This window comes from Salvelinus fontinalis, chromosome 6 (genome assembly GCF_029448725.1).
Source record: "Salvelinus fontinalis isolate EN_2023a chromosome 6, ASM2944872v1, whole genome shotgun sequence".
NCBI lineage: Eukaryota > Metazoa > Chordata > Actinopteri > Salmoniformes > Salmonidae > Salvelinus > Salvelinus fontinalis.
Genome location: NC_074670.1, coordinates 56,320,278 through 56,328,706, shown reverse-complemented (window position 1 = coordinate 56,328,706; position 8,429 = coordinate 56,320,278).

Below are 8,429 nucleotides of genomic sequence, written 5' to 3'. Positions count from 1 at the left end.
GGGAGGATATCAGTACCTCCCCTAGCACATGGGGAAGGGGGGGGGGCTGTCAACTCCTGGGTCCTTGTGTCTATCTTTCATGTACAAATAGTAACATGCCCACTTTTTTTATATTTGGTAAACCTGGTTAATTTCAATATCTGTATGGCCTTCACTAATGAAAGGTGCCTATTCAATCAAAATGGATTTCTGGGACAACGAATAATGAATGCTTGGAAGTTAAAGGGATGTTGCATTTTATTTTTGTGTCTTCCAAAGCACTAATTTATGCATTTTGTTTCCACTAGCATTGCTACATCCAAAAATAGCAGCCAAGCGATTCAAGAGATCGGTAATTAACCAGCTAACAATTTTGGAGGAAAATAAGATAAAATAAACTATCACTTTAAAGCTAGAATCTGCAGTTGTAACATGAAGGGAGTTCGATTACGCTGAACGTTCACCGGTCTTTGGCTCGTGACGTGAACGGACAAAAGCTGTGAGGGAGGAGCACCCTTCTTTAATCATATCGTAATCTGCGTCGCTCTGTCATGTCGTCCACAAGGCAGCATAATGCATTGTTTAAAACATACAACACCTTTTCCATATAACATATATTTTCATAAAGGTAGGGTGAAGGGGGAAGGTAGGGTAAAGGGGGAAGGTAGGGTCAAGTTTTTTTTAATCAAAAGCAATCACTTTTGCATGTGAAAACACTCAATACTACTCATTACTCCACATGCTTAACCCATGTCACTTTTGTTTTGAGCCAACTTCGCCGTCAGCCAGAGCAGGGTAGCTATGATTTGTCAAACGAATACGTATTGATCTTAGCATGTATGGACTATAAGAAGATAGACATGAGATTTATTCTATCTCCTATTACTATCATATCACTTTGAACCTGGTAAGAGCATTGAGAGTCTGCCTGTAAATGAAAAGCGCTCTACAAATAAAATGGATTATTGGTATAAATGGATTAGGATCAAATACAAAAAAGATTAAATGTGACATGCAACTTCGTACACCTGATACAGATGTTGTTGTTGTTCAATATGTCCTAGAACATCATCTTGTATAAACATAGGAAAATAAAAGACAATATGCATTCCACTACTGCAGTTTTAATTTGTTGGAATGGGTTTATTTAAAATCTCCATGCAGGGTATGGCCTGAATAAGCTTACTCATCAGGGAGTAGAAGGTTGTTGTTGTAACACTGTGTACGATTGAAGACATAGAAACCGTTTTGGGCCTTGAGACCGTATCTACTGGCTGGGGCCTAGAAAACTAACCTTGATAGAAAAAATAAATAAATGAAGCAATGAAAAGTTTTACGCCATAGTCTGAATTTGTCTAAAGACGCATCAGAATATCTGCAGAGCCTCATGTTTTTACTGTAGGTGCTTTGGATGCATGTGTCTTACAGATTACCAAATAGCATAATAATGAATTACCCTATTCTGTTGGCTGGTTGGTTATAGTTCCTCCTCCTCCTGTGGTTTGTCCAAGATGAAAAATATATTTTGGAGTCAGATTTGCATATCCTTAATTCCTTTTTACTCTTTGAATTTTATACGGTAAAATATTCTCAGAAAATTGTTTCAGAGTGTCACGCCCTGGCCTTAGTATTCTTTGTTTTCTTTATTATTTTAGTTAGGTCAGGGTGTGACATGGGGAATGTTTGTGTTTTGTTGGTTTTGGGTGTTTCTATGGTAAAGGGGTTGTTGGGTGTAGTATATGGGTTTGTGTTGAGTACATGTGTCTAGCGTTGTCTATGTATGTTTAGTTGTCTAGGAGAGTCTATGGTTACCTGAATGAGTTCCCAATTAGAGACAGCTGATTTCGGTTGTCTCTGATTGGGAGCCTTATTTAGGGTAGCCATAGGCTTTCAGTTGTTGTGAGTAGTTGTCTATGTGATACGTTTGTAGCCAGTGTGTGCACATCGTTGTTTAGCTTCACGATCGTTTTGTTTAGTGTTTAAGTGTTTTTGTTTCGTTTGCCTTCTTCGTAAATAAAAAGGAGATGGCTTATTTTCCTAAAGCTGCGTTTTGGTCCGTCAATCCTCCACACGATCGTGACACAGAGGGAAAAGATAAAAGGATGGGGGACTTCAAAATAGTTTCCCAACCAAATAATGAGCTTTGTGATTTTATGCTCATATTTTTAAAAGAGGTCTGCTCTGTTTGGATGATCCTGTGTTATATTTCCATGGATACCTTCCATTGAATTCCTCCTATCGGGATGTAATTACAACTGTCGTACCTGCTTGTTATTTCTGCAAAGGTAACAAACCTTGTAAAACGTTTTAAATTGACATCAAAGGCAGTTCCGCAACACACCGTAGGCTCACAGTAAACTTTAATTTCAGATAGTACAAAGATAGCATGTGTGTTAATAGACAGATGCCAAACAAGTGTAGAAAGTAAAGCCTCTCGCTGAGATGCTATAGCCATCGTAATAAGGTGGGAAAGGCACTGTTACCTCTGTGCATGTGGTTTCATTGCTGGTTTCCGTTGCCAAGTGTGATGTAGCCTGAGGCTAAAGCCAGGGGTCGGAGCAGCACCTTACAACGATAGCTCTGAACTATACAAGCTGTCTGAGCTTGAGAAGACAAGATGCTGCAGGATATACATGAAGTTTACGGATTTATAGAAGAGCAAATAATGAAAACTCCTCAAAATGTAGTTAAAGATAAAGATCTCTGAATCTCTTGAAGTGTTTTACGTGTCAAGGTTGCAGTAGGTTTCTGGCTTATGGGTGGCACACATTGTGAGGGGAATGGGAATACCATATACAAATTAAATACTGTAGTATTTACTATAGTTAAAACAGTGTGTTTTTGCAGACTAGTGTTTTTGCAGATATTACTGTAATATTTACTACAGTGCTTTTTTTGCAGATAATACTGTAGTATTTACTATTGTATTCTACAGTACAGTTTACTACAACATTATATAGAAATTACTACACATGGTTGAGGGATACTACAGTGTGTATTATATTATTCTACAGTATACTACAGTTTACTATATAATTCTGTAGTAAGTACTGTAGTATTCTATAGTAAACTGGAGTATTTTTTCATGTGGGAGATCATTCAGATGTAGGACTGTATGACGGACAGTTGATTTACACAAGGCCTCAGGGCATAGAGAATTTTGCACCCTCCAATTTTTGTTGACATACACTTGAGCATTCAGCCTTAGGCAGTTTGGATAAATGGGTAACATACCACTCCCAGTCAGAGTAATCGACTAAAACATAGGCTTTCATACAGGCTCCCCTCCCCCAATCCTAACACTAACCATTAGTGGGGAAAATGCTAAACTCACCCAAGATCAGGCTATAGAGGCAATTTTATCCGATACCCATATGCAGCTGAGCTGTGGAGTCTGACTGTGTGCTTAGCATAAGGTGATGGAGAGAAAGGGAGGCAGAGTTCCCAATCACATCAACACAGCACCATCTTGTGGACCAATAGGGAACAGCCTTACTAGAGTGTGTAACTGATCTGTCGTGATCTTAACCAGCTAATTGGCTGATGACTCCAATTAAAAAGGCTTCTCTGCTCATATCTGGCATGACTGTATGGATATTAAATGTTACCTTCATATAACCTCACCCAAAATGGGATACCGCTAGGTCCAAGTTCAGCTCAAACACATCAATTAAAACATATACATGACACTATTTGCTAACATCCAGTGAAAATGAAACTGTTTACAGTAGTAGTTGCAGAGTCACATGTACAAAGGCTCTGTGCAGGAGCCTTAAAGAGCCACTGAACTCTGTCTATGCTATTGGATATATAGAAATGACCGCAGCTGTTCAGCCCATGTTAGTGGGGAAATGGACATATTCAAATCAAAACCCAACCTTAATTTACCTGTTGTGACACATGGATGTTCCAAACTCCATTTTTGCAGAGATTGACTTTATGATCAAATTATCCTATTTACACTATGTAATCAATTTTGACACTATAATAACTGTTTCTGACTCATAGGCTGTTTCCAAAGGGGTTCCTTGCTTTTTAAAGGCAGTCGCTCTGTCACGTCCTGACTAGGGGGGTTAGTCTAGTTTATATTTTCTATGTGGGGTTCTAGGTTGTTTTTTCTATGTTAGGGGTTTTGGTATGATTCCCAATTAGAGGCAGCTGGCTATAGTTGTCTCTAATTGGGGATCATACTTAAGTAGCATTTTTCCCACCTGTGGGTTATGGGATATTGTTTATGTTTTGATTAGTGCACATTGCACTTCTGTAGTCACGGTTTGTTCGTTTATTGTTTTGGTTTGTTAAGTTTCACTATTAATAAAGCATGTGGAACTCTACATTCGCTGCGCCTTGTTTCTTGTCTACAAACGATCGTGACACGCTCTTTAAATGTGCAATATGCAGAAATCGCTCTGCCATTACCTGGTTGCGAAAATTCTAATAGTTCTCCTAATTTCATTTAATGTGACACGATAATCATTGTACCATCTAAACCACTGTGAAATATATTTTCAATAACCACAAATATTGTATTTTCAGCTGTTTGAAGCTAGTGTACAAAACCCCAAAGCAAAAGACGCAAAAACTAAACATAAAGAAAAGGAAACATAGAAATAGCACACATAGAACAGATCTACCACCTCTTAGACTTGCTTTCAATGAGAATGACAAATCAATAACTTACATTTCTATGTGAATTTGGTCGGGTCGCGCAGAAAGTTACATATTGCACCTCCAGCTTTAATAGCTAATTGATGTTTGTGAACCATGGTGCATGGTCAGCGGGTTCATTGCAGGGACACAAAGTTTTTCTCACAATAGCTACTGTAAAACATGAATCAAATTCCATGTACAGTACAGACAAACTGGGAGAAACACTGTCTGGAATACTACTATAAACAAAATATATATATTTGTACTTATGTCAACAATTGTAAATTGTATGCCCTCATATGTCCAATACAAATATAGAAGAAAAAAAAGATAAACAAATTGAAATGGCTTCTGCATTCTTTCTAAATTCAAACCTTGGGCTCAATTAAATCTGTATCGCCTAAGACACAACCGCAAACCTCAAGGAGTAGGCCATTCAAGGAGTTGGTCTAATGGGGTTTCGTGATACTATCGGCCTCCCCCTCGCTTAAAGAAGAATAGAGGAGCAATAGAGAACAAAAGAGGAAAGCCCCCCCCTGTGCCATGTCATCATAACAACTCACTGAACAAATGTAAACTGTGAAATAATTTACTGAACTGGAGCTATAAATGTGTAACCAAATTCCCTCTGGAAAAATAAAGCTATTTTATTTTAACTGGGTGCATGGTCAAGTACAGATTGAACTCATGTTAGATCAACAATCCAGTTAACAATTTAATTGAAACTAGATACTTGAAACTAAATATGCACACACACGGAGGGACTCAATGATCTTAAATCAATCATAGGGAAAACAGTCGGAGACAAGAAGAGTGAAATATAAACTAAATCGCAGCAAAATCACAAATCATACCAAACCGTCTTCATGAGGTGGCTGTGCACTCTGTCGCTGGTTACGGGAGTCTACTTGAAGACAGAGGGCGGCCAGGTTTGGTGGGTACCCCCTGCCACCTCGGTCAAGCACAGCTTGCCTCTCTTCCCAGAATTCTTGATGAATGGATCTGGTCCTAGGTGGACTTTTGAGACCAGACTAGCTAAACGAGGGCTGCATAGAGGTGAGCTAACTATTACTAGCTATTCCTCCCTCCCCATGGTGGAGTTGCTGGGGTAGCTCTCCTGTTTAGTATACAGAGCTTTAAGTTGTTAAGTTATTCTAAACGGACCGTACTGTGGTCAAAGGGGCTAGATAGCCTAGCTTATGCTGACTAACGTCAGCTAGCATGCTTAACTTCCAGCAAGTGAAACGTACAAGATTTCCCCCAGCGTTATGGCAGTGAAGGAAACAAGGTTTGCATGAACCTCCGATGGAGAAGCAGCCCCCCGAGCACTTGGCTGGGGTGACCCCGGAGCAAGGGGCCTTGGCACGGGTCTTAGTGACCCGTGCGCCCCTCCGGAAGAAAAAATTGTGTCAAAAATGCCCCCCATGTTTGGCAAACAAGGTACTATGTCAGCCTTTGCCAGAGCCCCCTGTGCCCGTAAAGGTGCCAGGCTTCAGGCAGGCTATACAGTCTCATGGAAGCACAACGTATGTTGGTAGCTTGTCCATGTTTATTGCTGCCCCCTCTGTTACCCCACATTCCACAGTCTTCACATGGTTCACAGTTAAATAAAGGTTAAATAAAAAATATATTACAAAAATTCAAGGGGTATATCATTCTCCCCAGAGTGAAAGTGACAAGTTGGGTCACTGTCCACAAGGGGGCGCCCCTCCCCCATGGGTGGCTCATTATTGGGATTCCTGTTCATTAGTCCCTATGAGGTGTCTAGTGGTACAGGTTATGGGCTCTATAGGCGATAAGTTGTTGGTAGCGGAGTCGAGGAAAGGAGCAGAGTTGGATACGACCACCCTATTATCCCACACGCAGTCTCTGTGGTTATATGAGCCCCCAAATAAGCTGTCTGTCTCCAGTTCAACGCTTTTCATTCCTGGGAATTCAATTCAATTACAAATCGCCCCTGTTTGTTACAACAGAAAGGGTAAATGTTTCAGAGCTGTCTGTCCCATTCCCAGCTAGGTTACAAGGCTCTTTGTCGCCAGTACCTATGACTGGTCGGTAGGGTAACCTCCATAATAAAGGTTTTTCTTTGGGTCTATTTTTAATGTCCAGCACTGGGTTCCAGCTTGTTACCTGAACGCACCTTACCATCTAAACTGAGTGAGGTTTGTTGTGACAACAGTACCCCCAAGTGGCATGGCCAATCGGGGTATGGCACTGATCGCCAGAGCCCGTGTACCAAGAGTGGGCCGGGCTTTAGGCAAACCTTGCCACAGAAACACAGTTGTTTCAACTGAGTTCCACAGTGTTCACGGGTGTTAAAAGTGTTGTCTCCTGTATGTGAGTTCTATGAAAAGTGTTCCTTCTCCATGCTCTGACACATGGTTGTCAAGAGTGGTTGAAATGGAAGAAGAACCAATCTCTCCCAGTCCACAAGGTGGCATCCCGCTCCATCAGATGGTACTTCACAGGAGTCCCGCTGTCTGCTCCGACCAATGGAGTGCATGTGCAGTGTCGCCCTGGATCATGCTAACAGTGATGACAGGGTACAGGCTACAATTTGTTGTGTGTCCCCCACACTTCTGCAGCGTCATCACATCGACTGTTCATGAGGCGTCAGTACCTGTTTTGAGGAAATATCCCCCCTTCTCCAGAAGCAGGCAATCCAAGTGGTTGCTATGTCGAAGATCCGGGACTGCTTGTACAGCCGGTATTCCTGGTTATGAAAAGGGGCAGGACTTTGCATTGTGTTCTAGACCTACGTGCCCTCAGCAAGTACCTCAGAGTCTACATGCTCAGAATGCTCATGAACCAGCTCAGTGCATTCTGTTTCTGGGTCTCGAGCTAGACTCACTCGCGTATCACGCTTTTCTATCCCCACGGAGGGTGTCCGGGTTATGGCTTTGCTTAGCCACAGTTTGGCTTGGTAACACTGTGCGCTTATGCGAGTGCCTATGCCTACTGGGGAAGATGGCTTCTGTGAGGAAGTCATTCCCGTGGGGCTATTGTTGATACTGTGCTAGCCACTCATCTGGACGCATCTCGCAGCCTTAGCCGATCACGTCAGGTGTCTTTGTTAGGCCCTTAGGCTATGACCCAGTGGTGGGACCCTCTGTTATTGTCAGGGGGCTCCTATGGGCTGAGTTGTATCCCGCAAGGTGATCACGACAGATTTCCCAGAGTTTCTGGCGCTGACGCGCTTCCCCTTGTTTTTGTTGGGCCGGCTGGTGGCATGCATCAACAGATGGGGAGAGACTGTCTCCCTCCTAACCTTGGCTCGCTCCCTATTGCTGGGGAGCAGTGCGCACATGCTTTTGCTTTGGAGGATGCAGATCTTTTATCTAGGTGGGACCCTCTCTCTCAGGAGTGGAAGCTCTCTCAGGTATGGGACATTTTTGGCAGGGGGCAATGTAGATCTTTACAGACGAGAAATGACGTACAACACCTGTTTAGCCCCTGGGCTTGGCGAAGAGCGGTATTAAATTGAAGGAATGAATCCAAACCTCACGCTTATCACCTGTGGAAGGCGGGCTTCCAGTGAGGTGCAGATTTCATTTGCCTTGTCAGGCATGATTGTAGATCGTTCAACCGAAAGTTGACTCCAAATAGTATGTTGTACCTCTTTTCCCTCCTTCAGGGAACAGTAGTTCTAGTCATAACTTTACGATCGGTACATAAAACATTTACATTTTAGTCATTTAGCAGATGCTCTTATCCAGAAGTGCATTCATCTTATGATAGCTAGGATAGACAAGCACATATCACAGTCAAATATACAGGATATGAACATTCTATTCCAGCTA